This window comes from Euprymna scolopes, chromosome 5, assembly GCF_053919585.1.
Source record: "Euprymna scolopes isolate OS-2025 chromosome 5, ASM5391958v1, whole genome shotgun sequence".
Classification (NCBI taxonomy): Eukaryota; Metazoa; Mollusca; class Cephalopoda; order Sepiida; family Sepiolidae; genus Euprymna; species Euprymna scolopes.
The window spans coordinates 114,785,288-114,802,801 of NC_136486.1; the positions used below are offsets into that span (position 1 = coordinate 114,785,288).

A 17,514-nucleotide genomic window follows, 5' to 3' on the forward strand; every position below is an offset into this window, starting at 1 on the left:
CCTCCTTTTCTTTCTCATTATCTCCTTATCCCTCCCCTTTCTACACTTGTATCACTTTGTCGTTTTTATCACTGGAAATATCTTCATAATATCATTTATATGTGTGTGTTCATATTTCTGTTTCGTTTTTCTAGCATTCTGCCCGGCGTTACCCGGTCGTAAAATACACTTAAATGTTATTTTAATTCATGCATATTTCGAATTTTTTTATTTTTTATTGTAGAGTCAACTCCCTATCAATTATTATGTTGCAACCAATATGATGTAGCTAGTTCGAAATTAAAAATAATAGACTTGGGTACCATCGGCTGGACTTGAACCCATATTGTATAACACTCCAGGCGTATCTCTTAGCCCCTGAGACACGCTAATATGCATAAAAATAATTTTAACAAACAGCGTTATTTAACCTAGGATTGTAAATTTTTGCCTGCAAACAGATTTAGTCGACTAATCTTTCGAAGGTCAACTGTTTTGTTTTCAATTTTGTAGCCCTTAGCAGCAATTTTTGCCGGCTAGGTCCAAATACCCTATATATCAAATGTCAGGTTTGTCGACAATATATATATATATATACATATATATATATATGTGTGTGTGTGTGTGTGTTTGCGTGTGTGCTAGAACGGTTTAATCTTAAATTCTACGCAATTATGAAGAATGTAGAAACTATAAATAATTAAAATTTAGCATAATAGTAAAATCGACCCAATCATTTCTTAAGAAAACATAAAAATTTTAATTAATTAATTTCGTGAAGCCGCTCGCACATCCATAACTGAGTATATTAAGAAGTTCGTTTTAATTTTAAATGGAAAAAAGTTAGCTTTTATTATAAACGTCAGAGCGAGAAAAAAAAACTCAACTTTATAGGTATATATATAGGTTAGTCCCCCTCTCTCTCTTTCTCTCTCTCTCTCTCTCTTTCTCTTCACACCTTTTCTTTTTCTTTTTTCTATTCCACCCTTCTGAATATTTTAATGTCATTTTTCAAGATGACAACTTATCTTATCCAGTACTTTCTCTCTTTCGTTAGATTTTTTCCCATCTCTTTTTCGTCTTTTTAATATCTTTCTTTCATTTAATTTCTTTCTTTCATTTAATTTCTTTCTTTCATTTAATTTCTTTCTTGTTAATTTTCCACTTTCCGTTTCGTTATCTCCCCTTTTCACTTTTTTGTATTTATGTACGGTTTCTTTCGCTTAATTTCATTTTCATTTCATTTTAATTTCTACTTTGTGCCTTTCTTTCCAATATTAATTAATTTTATATTTTTGTTTATCTTCTTTCCCTCCATTCTTTTATTTATTCTTTGTGTTATTTTCTCTTCATATTTTGCTTTTCTTTATTGCTCTAATTCTTTATACAATCTTTCCTCCTTTCTTTTCTTTTGTTTACTTCTTGTATTTCTTTTTCGTTTTTTTTTTGTCTATATTTGTTTCAGTTTCTCTGACTTTCTATTTCTTTAAGTCGTTCTCCTGTGTCCCCCCCGTTTATTTTCTGTATCGTTTTCATTCATTTGTCATTTTATATGTTTCTCTGTGTTTTTGTGTCTTTCTTTTAGTTCCCTGTTATTTATATTTCTTTTCGTTTCTTTCAATTAATTTTTTCTTTATGATATTTCTTTGTTTCTTATACCTTTTGCTCTTTATTTATTTATTTCCTTTTTTATATGGTTTTCGCTTTTTGTGTAGATTTCTTTCTTTCTGTGAGTTATTGAATCCACACGACTGCTTTTGCACAATAACGGATACTAAACACCGATTTTAACACAAAAAGAATAAACGAAGAAGACAATAAATCAAAATATGTCACGGTTTTTTATGTTCTCTTCTATGTTCTCGCAGGTATAGTGTCTCATATACAACGCCAGGAACATTAGACTGTTTTATTTCATCCTGATAAATAGGGGAACACATGTAAAAAGTGAAACATGACTTAAACGTAATTCTAATAACCCTTTACATGGCAATGTCACATGCAAGCCTTGTAAAGATGTAGTTTGATTGAAACATTGTGCGCACTGTGTAAAAAAGCTTCATTTTGAAAGCAATGCCAGTGCATTGTTTGTTGGAGACCACATTTGATACAAGGCAATGATGAATACGTGAAATAACTTTCTATTTTATATATATTTATAATAAATGTGCTATTTATGTATTTTTATTCACTAAGTTTTATACATATAAAAATTATTATTTATATAAGTTAAATATTGCGGAAATTATTTTTAAGAAGCATTTTAAAAGTAATATATATATATATATATATATATATATATATATATATATATATATATATATATATATACATATATTAAAGGCTTCCTTCAGTCTTGACAGACTATGGATACCCCCGGTAAGGGTGTCTGCGCGTGAAATTTTTGTGGCAAGAGTTGCGCAATCACCAACCACATCTCTCCTGAATCAACATTGTTGAATACCAGTAGCAAATGGAGGTTCAGGACGACTGGAAAGAATGCCGAGATAAGCGGAAAGTACATACAGCGCCTAGAATTCCCAAATGGTCACTCATCAAGTACTAGTCAGGTTTAACGTTGCTTAACTTCGTTGATCTGTCGGGAACCGGTGTGTCAACGTGATTATGCCGTGTGTATATATATATATATATATATATATATATATATATATATTTTTTTTTTTTTTTTTTTTGCGTATTAGCATGTTGGCTGGTCATAAAATACTTTTCAATATGATATTTTAATTTATACAGATTTCGTATTTATTATTATTGAGCCACTTCTCTGTTGATTGTTATAATTTACGCTATGTATTTTACTAGCCGCCAGGTGTTGCCCGGTCAGAAATACGCTTAATTATTATAGTATAATACATTCAAAATTTATATCTAGGATTAAAAGGTCAGTTCTCTATATCATATTGTACCCAATAGATAATAGTAGTAAAAAAAAGTGATTTGGGTGAAATCAGCTAGAATTGAAACCAAAGCGTATCGCTTTGGAGCTCTAATCGTTACCGTCTGACCTAACTCAATACGTACGATGGAACAGCAAAATAATGTTGTTTAACCTATAAATGTATATTCGTGCCTATAAAGGCACTTTATGTCGACTTACGCTTGCCAAGTGCAATTTTTTGTTCACCTAGTAGCAGATTTTTTTAACAGCTTAAGACCAAATCTAATTTATTCTATACCCTCAAATACATTATATATTAAATTCCAAGTCTGTAGCCCAAAAATAGCAGAGACCATTCGCTAGACAAACAGCCGGAGAATGTCACACACACACACACACACACACATATATATATGTATTTATATATATATATATATATATATATATATATATATATATATATATATATATATATGTATATGGATCTCCTCAAAACGAGCGACTTAATATATTTGAGTACAAGAGAGCAAAATAGTTGGATCAATGAGGTGAGTTGATTTGAATACTGCTGCTATCACTAATAAGAAACAATAGCACAAATTAACTTATTTTGTTCCAATATCATACTTCGACTTCTAACCTTTCATATACTATGTTTTAATTGTCGTTACGTGTATGTGTGTTTCTCCATAATAAGCGAGTGATTTTCTTATTTGTTCATAATTATTCGATTCTTCCATTATGAGCAGCAAACATACCTACGTGAAGGCTGGACATCCTCCGGTAAGATATTTTATGTTAAATTTATCCTAACGCATCTCACTATATAACAATATGTATATATAAAACTATTTTTTATGGATTTGTATAGGTCTCTGATAAGTTGTTTGGTGAAGCTATACCATTTTACGAAACACGTGTAAGACTTACTATACAAGTAATAAAATAATTTGAAGTTTTCATTTAAACAGTACTGTGTTTGGATATATGGTTAAGAGTTTTATTCGTTTAGAATTGCTTTAAAGCTCCACTGCTCATTTATTTTGCAATCAAATTTCAAACAATTCTTACAGTTCATAGCTCACTTTCTCCGCTATAATTTTAAATAAAAATTTTCAATTTTCATACATTAGAACAAAAGTGATAATAAATTACTAATGTTCAAAAGTCTTCAAAATAAGTAAGGAACTTGAGAGTCTGTTACTTCTGATTGGCTGTTGGTTACCATAGCAACTTTTTTGTTGTCCACACCTTTATAAATCATAGCAGGAATGTCGCTCGAATGCCATCTTATTTGGGTTACATAGAAAGAGTTATAAGTTTTGCTCTTTGCCGTGCTCCGGCTGATAATCTTTCGCTTACGACGTTGCCCGTTAATTCCGTTTCTCTTTTTTGTCCCTTCTTTCTGTTTATTTACTCACTTGCTCGATTTGATTTTTTATTTAGTCAATTTAATTGATTGTTGGCAATACGCATGATATTGCACACAAAAAAGAAAATATGATTTCAAAGCAAAGCTTGGAAAAATCATGGATTAGGTAGAAAAATTCGAGCATGAAAAGTAATATGGTTAAGATTAAACTTAGAAAAGTAAAAGGACTAGTTGTTAAAACTGGAAAAAAGACACGATATTCTAGTAAAAATTAGAATAAATTTATAACTTAAAATATTACAGCATTAAGAAATTAAAAAAAAATCAATTCAAACATTATATATAAATTCTTAATGCTGCAATATTTTTTTAAGTTAACTTCTTATATGTTTTACTAGAATATCTTGTCTTTATCTTTTCCAGTTTTTACAGTTAGTCCTTTTACTTTTATAAGTTTAATCTTAACCATTTTCATGCTCATGCAATATAAATATGCTTGTAGTATTTGGAATTATCTACTAACAATATATATATATATATATAGATATATATACACTAAGATATGTATATAAATATATATACACACTAATATATATATATATATATGTGCATGTGTTATTTTGTTACTTTCATGTTCGGACATTCTAAAACAATTATAAGAATTATCGGCTTCATATTCGCTCTACAACATAAACAAAGTATCGCTAAAATATTTGACTTATAAAACAAGTGTAACAAGTTAATTCCAGGAAGATCATAAAAACATGTTAGTAAATAACTATATTATAATTGTAAACTAAATGGTAATTAGCTGTAGTTAAAAAGCGTTCGTTAGGTAGCGGTCGGGAAAATGATAGAGCTTGTTCAAAGTCTATTTTTTTTACCCACCTTTGCATTCAATTGAATAGCATTTAAGTTTACATTATGAGCTTTTACGCCTGGCAGCTGTATTCCAAAATGATTATCATTAAATTAGTTTGGGATTAAATCCTCTTTATACAAATGTATACAAAAATACACATAACTAAGTTTATATATAAGGTTGACAAGGAAGTTCTTGTATCTTGCGGCATTTAATTTTTAAATTCAGATGAACATATTTCGGCTGAAACAAAAATTTATCGATCGAAATAAGTACCGTCCAAATCAAAACACTTTTGCCAACGAAAAACACGTGTATTTATACCAGTAATGTAAGTATCTTGCGTTCTGGTGACCATGAAATTGCTGAAGGCGTTTTTGATATCGCTTTGGGTTTTTAAGCATTTCTCACGCAGAAAGTCGTCTAGATGCATGAAAAATGGAAGTCAGTAGGTGAGAAGTCTGGTGAGTATGGCGCATGAAGCAGAGTTTCCTAACCCAATTCATTCAACTTCCGCAGGGTCGGTTTAGCAACGTACGGTCGGGCAATGCCCTAGGAGGGGAGAATTTGGCCTTTTTGATTTACTAATGCTGGGTGTTGTTAAAGTTGCTGATGCATTTCATATATTTGTTAACAGTGCTTCTCTACTGTAATTGTTTCACCTGCATTCAAACATCTGTAACGAATAAGATCACCAAACAGTCAGCATGACCTTCTTTTGGTGCAACTTTGGCTTCAAGAAGTGCCGTGGAGCTTCTTCGGCGTCTGACCACCGAACTGAGCGTCGCCGGTTGTTGTAAAGAACACACTTTTCTTAGAAAATCACTACCCGGTCGAAAAAAACGGGCCATTCTTGTTGCGTAAAAGGGTAAAGATGACCCTTCATAACGGCGTTTCCTTTTGTTGTCGTTCAATTTGTGAGGTATCCACTCATCAATTTTTTTGTCTTTCCAATCTCTCTTACGTGGTTGGAAATCGCTGCATACGTTACGTTTTATTCAACAAGTTCCTAAACAGTTGTGCGTAGATTGGCTTCGACTAAGTCTTTTAATTGATCGTTATCATCATCCGATGGCTGACCATTACACTAATTTTCAAGACTCTTGTCGCTGCCACAAAGTTTCTTTAATCACCATTGTGCTGTACGTTCTGTAGTGGTTCCTGAGCCAAACATTTCCTTGATATCACAGGTTGTTTCAGCAGATTTTCCGCCTAGCTTGAATTGAAAAAAGAAAATTGAACGAATTTTCTTTTTGCCATCTTGTATTGAACATTCTGAAAATAATAATAATTGTTTTAAAACGAATGTAATTTAAATGTTTAGGTCGAGCAAAAAGTGCTCGTAAAATGATATATAAGTAAAGGTATTATACCTAATATAAAATACATTTTTTTGAAGTCATAATTAAAAACTCCGCAAGAACTTTCTTCTCAACCTAATAAATATAAATAAAAGCAAATGTGTACATTTAATCGTAGTCTTTCTACTTTACTTACCCGAATAATAATCTAATGCGAAAATAATAAATTCAAACAGCTTATATATGTAAGGTTAATCCACGGTTTTCTGGAAATTAAAACCTTAAAATTAGTCATTGGAGCAAGTCATTGATAACAGAAGAAATCTTAATATGATTTGAGGATCAGTTTTGGTGAATATAATATATAACTATGTATAGACTTTGCTTATACACATCTTGCTTAATAAATGATGGGCACCTTGTCCGGCCCCCACCTAAAAGTTTAATACTTAAATATTTGGAATCATAACAGTTATGAATAAAAAAGGGAACTATAGTGTTATGGACGAGATGAAAAACGATATAGGGCTCCTTATTTAATCCCGGGGGTTCCTACTCATATATATATATATATATATATATATATATATATATATATATATATATATATATATATATATATGTGTGTGTGTGTGTGTGTGTGTGTATATATATATATATAAACAAGTGTATTTATTATTATCATTATTATTATTATTATTATTATTATTATTATTATTATTATTATTATTATAGATATTACTCTGTTCGTGTGATATACCTTCATTACTGTATTTCTTATTTTCCAAGAATTAGGATACATTACAGATTGTAATTTATCAAGAGGGCTTTTTCAGTCTCATTTAGTATGAAAAACGAAAGAAAAGTCAAACATCGATTTCTTTTTGGTACTAATGGATTGCCGCTTATCAAAGACCAGGGATCATTAAAGATAAGAGTTTAACAGATTGCCAGACTAGCGACTGATATCTTTAGAATATAAAGCCATGTTTAATTTCAGAAGTGTTTCTGATGGGTAGCTAATCTGTATAAGTCCTGGAGATGAAAAAAGTTTTCGGGAGGTAGCTAATTTGTATAAGTCTTGGAGATAAAAAAAGCGATTTTATGTGGTAGCTGATCTATATAAGTCTTGAACTTAACACGTTTACAGCCAACGAGAAAAGATATTTCTCGTGTGGGCACGAAAAATTATGTGCGGGAATTCTAAAAGATCCATCATTCTTATGGAGCGATTCCGGTTTCTGATTAGTTACTAGCAGTACACCGCTCCATTCGATTGGTCAGTTTCTATCGCCAGTGGCTACAAGTAGAACCCTCCAGTTTTCCTTAATCATACCGCTTTTATTAAATAAAAACTATTGCAACAGCAATTAAGATAAGAAAACACTGGGTGTAATGGGCAGAAGATTATCAGAGAGGAATTGGCTATCCAAGAAAATAGCTCAACAAGTATTTGTCTACATTAGACTTGAAAACGATAATGTCCTAATGGGTTGAGAAGCGGTTCTGTATTATTTTTTTTTTCAACAGAATTGATGGTCTACGAAAAAAAAACCCGTTTGGTTTTGAGAGAAAGAGACGGAAAGAGAAAGAGAGAGAGAGAGAGAGAGAGAGAGAGAGAGAGAGAGAGAGAGAGAGAGAGAGAGAGTAAGCAAAAGTTAGAAAAATAAAATTCGTTGATGTGGTTGTAGCTAGCCGAGATTTTGCTGTAGACGTTTTACATTGTTGTCCAGTGATGCTAATGACTAAAAATGTGCATCTTTGGGGTTTTACTTAAAAAGAAAATGTTTGGTGATTATTTTTATATTGCTCGTTTTTACCACAACGTTTTAGCCCCTTTGCTTTCAGGCCTTATTTAGACACCTTGTGTCGAACTCCAGACGCGTCATTTGTATCCCCAACTTATTGAGTACGCTGTTCGGATTAAATTTATCAGGATTTATTGCGAATTTATTTATTAAGAAATCAAAGAGAGTGTGTTTTAAAGTGGGTAAAACAAATTGTATAAGTAAATATACATTTGAAACGAATACAAGACATTTATTTAATTATGATATTATATTTGTTAGTCGAGTAATGTATACAATATTCAGCTATTACCCCAACATATGTGTGGATTTAAAAGAACTTATATATATATATATATATATACATAGAGAGAGAGAGAGAGAGAGAGAGAGAGAGAGAGAGAGAGAGAGAGAGAATTTTTTTTTAGCCAAAGACAATGCGGGGAAAGACCGGAATTATGAAAGTAAAGAAAGAGAAACAAACAAATGTAGACGGCTGTGCTTGAATAGAGGAGTGTCTAGCCTTTATTAGTTCTTTCCCCGCATTGTCTTTGGCTTAAAAAAAAATTCTATATATTTCCTTACCAACAATGCTTCAAGCAAACTACTACCTACTAATATATATATATATATATATATATATATATATATATATATATATATATATATATATATATATATACATACATACTAGCAAAAGTATCCGTCGTTGACTGGGTTCAAAAACAGCCTGCAGAAAATGGACTTTGATTTATGAAAGCATGATAGGTTATGAAAAGGAAGGGTTGTAAAGAGATAGCTTCGAATTTGGGGGTATCAAAACCAAAGCAAAATATGATGAAAGTAAAAATAAAATAGATAAACCCCATAATTTATTATACCATACCTGTTAACACTGAAACACTTATCACAATATTCTGTGGATCTATATTAAAAAACCTTGCAAAACTTTGTGACATATTTCCATTCTATGGAGATCAGGTGTGAACGAACACCCCATAATTTTATTATACCATATTTCTTCAAACTGAAACATAATTATCAAAGTATACTTACGCAGATAGATATGAAAAGTCTTTATTAAAGTGTGTGCCTATTTCCATTCTATGGAGGCCAGGCGCGAACGCAGACCCCACAATTTTATTATACCATCCCTGTTTAAGTTAAAATATACTTATCAAAGTATTCTTATGTACATCTATATCAAAATTACTTGTAAACGTTTTTTTCTTTTTTAATTTTTAATTTCCATACTTTGTGGACCAGGAGCGAACGCAGACCCCACAATTTTAATGAACCCTCGGTCTGCCAGATCAAACATACCCATTCCTGTGTCTCGATAAATCTTCTATAATTATATGTAATCAGTTTTTTAAAGTAGTCAACCATATAGCGGCCTATTCGTAACCAGACACACACACACACACACACACACACACACACACACACACACACACACACACACACACACACACACACACACACACAAAGACATTCAGCTTTATATTATAGAGAAAGATAAAGAGTCTGTGTATGTGTTTGTGTATGTCTGCCTGTATTTGTTTGTGTATGTCTTCCTGTTTCTCTTCAATTTTTAAAGCTTCATATGCCCCGATACACTTGGCCACAAATCAGCGCGCGACGGGTCAAATAGTTGCATTTTTTGTGGTAAAATAAAATACAGTAAAGAGTATAATTGAGAAACCTAGTAAAAAATATAGATACAGATCCAGCTGAAATTAAAAAGGTACAGTACAGAAACACAGACATAATATGCCACACAAGTAAGATGGAGAGAGCATAAGAATAAAGTAATCTAAAATAAAATGAAGTGAAATAGAGAAAATGAAACACTGTAAAATAAAATAGAGCGAGATGAAATAAAGTAAAATAATATATATAATGAAAATACGTATTTGCAGTAAAGAGGAAAAGGGTAGCTTTAAAATAAGTTAAAATAGTTAAATATATATATGTATATATATATATATATATATATATATATATATATATATATATATATATATATATATAGTTTTTATAAAATATATATGGCGATTAAGCTACATTGAATATTCCGCGTTTCATCAACTCTAGGACTCTTTAGGCGTATGCGCGAATTTTGTGGTTGCCTGTCGTTTTTATATACGCACCTTCTATTGAGGTTTTAGTTAGCCAATCAGCTTTCTAGTATCCACCGCACCCTTCCTATCAGCCAATGAACATACACTTACCGAACAAAGCCCTATTTGACCTGTGATTGACCTGTTCCTTTATGTGTGCGCTATTTAGCCTGGATATCTAGCTTCTTGACCTGTTTTAAATCTAGGTAAGAGTTTTTTATGTTAGTTTATATATATATATATATATATATATATATATATATATATACATACATACATATATGTGTGATATTTTATGTATATTCATGTTTATTTAGTTTATTTATTTGTTTATTTTCTGTTGTTTTTGTTAGTTTTAAAATTATTTTATATCTCTATCCTAGAGTAAATTTTATCTTGTGAACACAGTTGGGTTCTTTAAAGTACAGGATAGCAAATTTTTCATGAACGCATAATCTACATGGGTCCTCTAGGTCTCTACATGTGGTAGCTTGTCTTATTATTTTCCATTCGACTACCGGCGAATGTCCGCTTTCCTTGAGTTCCCAGTATTTATTTGCTAACGTTTTTTCATACGGTGTTTTTTTTAATTATTGTTGAATGTACTTTTGTGGTCATAATATCGAGTTTTGAAGTCTAAGGATGACATACCTACGTAATATTTCTTGTTATTCGGGTTTTCTTTCGCAAATGTTGTGACCTGGTAAACTACACTTTTGGTTAGATATTTATTTTGAAGTAGGCAAATTGTGCAGTGTCTACAGTTTCATTTATCTTGTTCGTTATTAGTATTTTTATATTTATTTCTAGTATGGTTGTTGTCGTCCGGGGTTGCTTTATTATTATTATTATTATTATTATTATTATTATTATTATTATTATTATTATTGGCTCACATGGAGCTTTCACACAAGTCAACAAACGATCGGTTTGGAGACCGGTGGTGTTCTCTGGAAGCTGAGTGACAACAATTCTCCCCAGACGTCCAGCTCTGTCCACCTTCTTCGATAGCATTTGCAGATAAATCTGCGTCATCGCAACAGCCTTATTCCATTGATTTCTAGCTGGTAGTGACCATTGGTTTATACTGGAATTTGAGTGACACTAAGCCTCCCCACGATCCCAGTTCTCTTCGCGCTTGTGTAGCGGAGGTCTGGCCAGCGCTCTCTCCTCGGTCTTTCTATCCTCTTTGGCCCTTCTTTGCTTTTTGGTATCACTTTTCTATTGGGGAGGGACCAGTGATGAGACAATAGGGGGATGCATGGTGTAGAACTTGTTGATATGCAGCTTCGGTGTTCTTCATTCCCTGGAACGCTTAAAAACATGGACGCTTTACGAATTTGCGTGTCATCCTTGCGCAGGGGCCATACTAATCTTCTCTGTATCGTTCCAATTTTAGTATATGTACTGCCGAAGCGTTATTATTATTATTATTATTATTATTATTATTATTATTATTATTATTATTATTATTATTATTATTATTTCTGCTAGTGTTAGTTTTATTTTTGTCATGGTGTCTACTTTTTTATTGTTTATTTTGTTGCTGTTTACATTTTCTTTTTTTTAATATTTTGTTATTTTGTGCTTTAATTATCATCTCTAAATTTTCGCAGCAGCTGTAGGATAACTTTAAGGTAGTTTTATTGAAAGTTTTGTGTAAGGGACGTTTGCGGGAAAGTGTTTTTCAATACGATCTAGGAATTTCTTGCCAAGTTTTTTTTTTACATTTGATTGTATGGGGCCGTATACCAAATTATAGTTCTTTTTCTTCTATGTTTAATTTTAATGTAGTTAGGTGTGTTTTGCTGCTTCTGTTTCATAGATATTGGTTGACTTGTTAAATGCATTTTCATCACTTGAGTTATTGCTGAGTCTACTTACGATCGAGTTAGGAATCTGTTATATAATTGATGGTGGGTGATTGAACTTAAGTTTTACGTATATTGGAGTAGCGTTATCTTTTAAGTAGGGTTCATATGTGTTTTTATCTAAATTTAACGTGACGTCCAGAGAGCTGATAAGTCTGCTTTTAGGCCTAATTTTTTCATTTCCTTGTGTATGATTTTCTTAAAGTTATCTCCCTTGACTTTGTTGGAGTCTTTTATTATAGCTAGTCCATCATCTCTATATAGGCTGATATCCGCAGTATCAAATACGCTTGTGAGGGTATATAGACTGAATAATCCCACAAGATCTCGTGCCTCTGCAGAATCTCTGGCACCCATCGCCAAATCAAACGAATTTGTCATTTTAGTTTTTATCCATTGGTTATTGTTATTTATTATAATTTATTTTCTTCATTTTTTAATGATGTTGATTTCCTCCGAGGATATATCAGTGTATGCCTCGGCAAATTCTAGGGCAATGTTAAAAAGTTCTTCGGATATCGAGGGATAGAAGTCTATGATGTCGAACTGTATACACGTACTTTATTTTCTATATTTTTAAACCAGGTGATTGCTTCGGCAGTATTTGTCCACTGGTTAAATTCTAGGTCTTGTTTGATTTGTTTGTTTATTCTATAAAGTATTGTTTTGCTAATTCTACCTATTTCTGGTTTAGTTTAGACAATATATAAATGAAGTAGTTATATATACATATATATATATATATATATATATATATATATATATATACATATATATATATAATATTTATATATGCAGATACATATATAAATATCATATATATATGCATATATATATATATATATATATATATATATATATATATATATGGAGAGAGAGAGAGGGGGATAGGGAGAGAGAAAAGTATAAGAATAAGGGAGGAGGATAGATTATAGATAAATAATTAGCAAAGTAGGGTAAGGAAGTGGACGGGTGTAAATTGGGGGGGTAATTGTAATAGCAAAATGAGAGGCGGGGTTCACAATCGGAATGAAGTATATAAAAGTACACTGGTATACATGAATATTTGTAGAGAGATACAGAAAAAAATAACAAAATAAGAACCCGATAAAATGGAAAGAAAAGAAGAGTTGACATGACAATTTCGACGCGCATGTTCACACAAACGAATTCTTCAATACTTTTAAGCCTCTTTGAATATTCATACACACACACGCACACACACACACACACACGCATATATATATATATATATATATATATATATATATATATAATCTGAGGTTATTGTTTTCCAGAGGTTAATTAACCAATCAAGTTTAAAGAGGTTTATACAAGAGTGCTCAATGCCGTAATAAAGCAGAGTATACTCTTTGTTTGTTTTTACATAAGCAGTAATATATTGCTACACATTCATGAACATGTTTTGGTCAGTTAACTACCAGTAACTAGAGTTGTATCGCCTGAAGAGATCTCTAGTTACTGGTAACTAGCTGACCGAAACTACAAATGAATGTGTAACAGCATATTACTGCTTATGTACAAACAAATACAGAGTATAATATATATATATATATATATATATATATATATACACACACACACACACACACACACACACACACATATATATATATATATATATATATATATATATATATAGTAATTTATAAAATATATATGGCGATTAAGCTACACTATATTCCGGTCATATATATTTTATAAATTACTAACTAGCTCTACCTACATATTGAGCACTTTTGAAGTAAATACTTCAAGTTTAAGCATAAATTTATACTTTTGTATATTAATTTTATGTGAGTAAATGAAATAGTTATATATATATATATATATATATATATATATACATATATAGAAAAGAACATTTGTTTGCATGGAAGTGGCACTTTCACATACTTTAACATTAAATTCATTTTCAATAACTGTAAAAATATGCATAGATCGTAATGACTACACTAAATCATTCTTGATCCTATCCGACATCAGCAAAATCAAATTAACGATAGCTATAAGGAGTATATAAAAAAACAATATCAATAGAAAATGCGATGTTTTATATGAAAATCTAATCTGTTATTTATAATGTACTTAAAAAACAATAACCTGTCCTTAAAAAATAAAAACACCTCTTCATTTTATTTTAGGAAAATAAAAAAATCAAACTTGAATATAGCTATCCAGCGAAAATAATTACCGGGCAACAACTAAAAGCACTGCTAGTACTTTTATAAATAAACAACTGTTTCGTATTAGTCTGGTGATTTATTGATCCAACTAAACGTAGATAACATTATAAAAATGCATTCGGAGGAAGCTAGGAAAACATAGTCTATCAACTTATAAATACATGTTTATTTAAAAAGATTTATTTTTATTTCGGTCTGTTTAAATTGTTTTAAGTGAATCCGATGTTATTGATTTGTGCGTACGTAAACATGACGTCATACTTCGTTTTCATTAAACAAAACCAAGAACACAAAAAAAAAAACGGCCCTGGTTATTTTTTTTATGTCGGTATCATTTAATTACAACAACTTTATCAGTTCTCGTACTCATCCAATCAAATTTGTTTTTCAGTGAGTTTCTTGCAAGCAATTCTTCAAGTGTTTTGATGCAGGTCGGGACAAGAATTAAAATCCCGAAATGCATATGGGGAAATGATTATTTATTTGGTAAAGAAAGAAAGCGTTTAAATTGGATGCAGGGAGAGCTCAATTATAATATCGATTGTTATAACATTTCAATTATTTTATCCTAGACTTTATGTAAGTAAATGATATTTATGATAAAATTCCATTATTAACGTACAAAAAAAAAAAAAAGGAAATAACAATTATTGGATGTTTATTTCCAAGGGGAGACAAGATAAATAGTTTTACGAAGCACCTGTTTATCAAAATAATCGACGTTTTTACATTATTGTAAGGATTCAGACTATTCTTCTCATCTTGGTTTTTATTTTCATTATGTTTCGATTGTTGTAACCTCTGACCCCCTTACATAAGTACAGTCGTCGAACTTGGGGATCTTTATGTCGATTCTATGTTATATGCCCAAACGCGGGCCTGGCTCGATCAACTTGATGGCGACAAATTGGTGCATGGGTGTAAAAGTTTAAGGTGACACTGTCAATGACATGGTTTCAACCCGACAGGCAAGTGCATCTGCAAGTTCAGAGACCACTTTCGGCTTGCGTGAGTGGGAACGTCAGTTGAGCTGAGCTCCACCCTACACCTCGCAACTCCAATATATAAGGAAAGCAACATAGGTGAGTTTTTAGTCAGAACGAGAGAACTAGTTATAGAGCAAGAGACAGGGTCCAAGATTCAGAGGAGGGCCTTGAAGTCAAGATGAGGAAACGGAAAAGAAGAAAGAAATCTGAATCGATTCATCGATGCAGAGGCTCTTCCAGAAATGAGGAAGATCATGCATAAAAGCTGTTTATTTATTATTAATAAACTCGTCGTGTTTTAGGAGCATCCAGATTGAAATGCAACCGTCGTGAGGGGCAGCGGCCGATGAAAGGAGAAAAAGTACGTGTTTTAAGATCTCCTTACAGAATGTATGTATGTGACACACACACACACGCACACACACACCTATGGCTGTATACACACATGTGCACATACAGACGAACGATCAACGGCTATGTCATAATTATATACACACCATGCAAATTATAAAGACTCGATAAGCAACAGTTATACGTAATTTCCAAATTAACCATTTTCACCGCCAAGCGAATGTGGTTTAATACCTCTTATTGAATTTTATACAATCATTTTTCATGTTCTTTTATATTTTTCTGGTAGCAATATCACATGGTCAATAATTACTTCTTTTTAACTTTATCTTTAGACATTGAACTAAATCCTTTATGCAATTCACGATGGTAGATTGCTATTATTCGCCAAACACTGCCATATATGCGTGTGCTCATTTTTATATATATTTTTTACTCTTTCCGTTTTACCCCAAATAAGGCATATCATCACTTTGAACCTGTGGGGGTCATTTGTGATAGTATCTAACATGGAACTATAGGAAGTTAATCAGCGAAATATCTGTTAAAATTACATTTAAACTTTTACAGGGTGACATGAAACAGCGGGAAAATTCTAAAATCCATCCGTCCGAGGGAAGAAAACTATTAAACTAGTGGGCTTTCCGGTATATGCGGACCTTAATAATGAATTGTGGCATTTTTTGTCTTATCTGATTTGTCGAAGTATATACGTCGAGGGAGCGAACGTGCTATGAGTTCATCAGAGCATAACTTATTAAAGTACTTGTAAAACAGGTGTAGGGATGTAATACATCGACGGTGGGGTGGGGGGAACTGTGAATCAGCCGACAGGGCAGAACCTCATTTATTTGGGACTCTTTTTAAAAACTCTAAGAATGAGAGACTAATGATAAATGCACTATCCCAGATGAATTATCATCTGAGATAGAGATTTAACTTTCAAGCTGGCTTAATAGTTATCGTACTTGACTCACTTTACGTTTTGGTTTCGGTCTCAACTTTATTTTACTTAGAAGAAATTAACTGTTTAGAAAACAAACATAATACTCGCAGTCATATGTCTCAGTTTCATTACGTTTTTTTTTACTTCATATTTTAAGGAATTTGATGTTATGCTTAATACCGGCAACGCTGGGTACGTATTCTTGTAATCAATAAAAACAAAAGTCGTACATGCAGAGACCTGTCAGTTTATTAAGTAACAGTTAAAGTTTTTTCAACGTAACGGTCGCCGATATGACGACCATATTAAGAGGATCACACACTTTGGCAAGCAGGTATTTGCAAGACATTGAGCAATCTCCTCAGCACAGAGCTTCACTGTGCGTATTTAATTTACTTCTTGTCAAGTGTCGGATTTTGCTGCAATGCACTGTATACAAGATCGTTTCCTAGTGACTGATGTTGTTTTATGAGGTATTTTGATGATAACAATTTTGGCATAACCTTTAATATACGTGTATAAAATAGTACAAGTGGACTCCTTAACAATAGTCTAAATGATAATCGATTGGAACTATCCAAGAAGCAGTGTGTGTTAGGTCTTTAATTTGGTTCTTGTTTGGGATTATTTGTATGCGCGTTGAATGACACAAAAACAGGCAGAAAAGTTGGATAGGCAAGAAAGATATTCAGCGTATGACACATAAAAGATTGTAACTGATAAACCGGAATATTTTCAAGTGGACCACGTTATACAATTGTCGATCCATCCGATTTTTATCACTCTAATGTTCTAACATTGTCTGTAGAGACAGTCGCAAAAGCCAATAA

At 31.9% G+C, this 17,514-nt stretch overlaps 1 protein-coding gene and 1 non-coding gene across 3 annotated transcripts in view; both read right to left on the minus strand.

Moving 5' to 3' along the window:
- The window catches only part of LOC145276962 (short transient receptor potential channel 7-like), a 946,690-nt gene that overhangs the window by 654,199 nt on the left and 274,977 nt on the right, over window positions 1-17,514 (minus strand). The gene's annotated exons all lie outside the window — the stretch shown is intronic.
- Window positions 11,640-11,744, minus strand: LOC145277334 (U6 spliceosomal RNA). Its single transcript, XR_013868136.1, has one exon. It is a non-coding gene; the product is annotated as a U6 spliceosomal RNA (small nuclear RNA).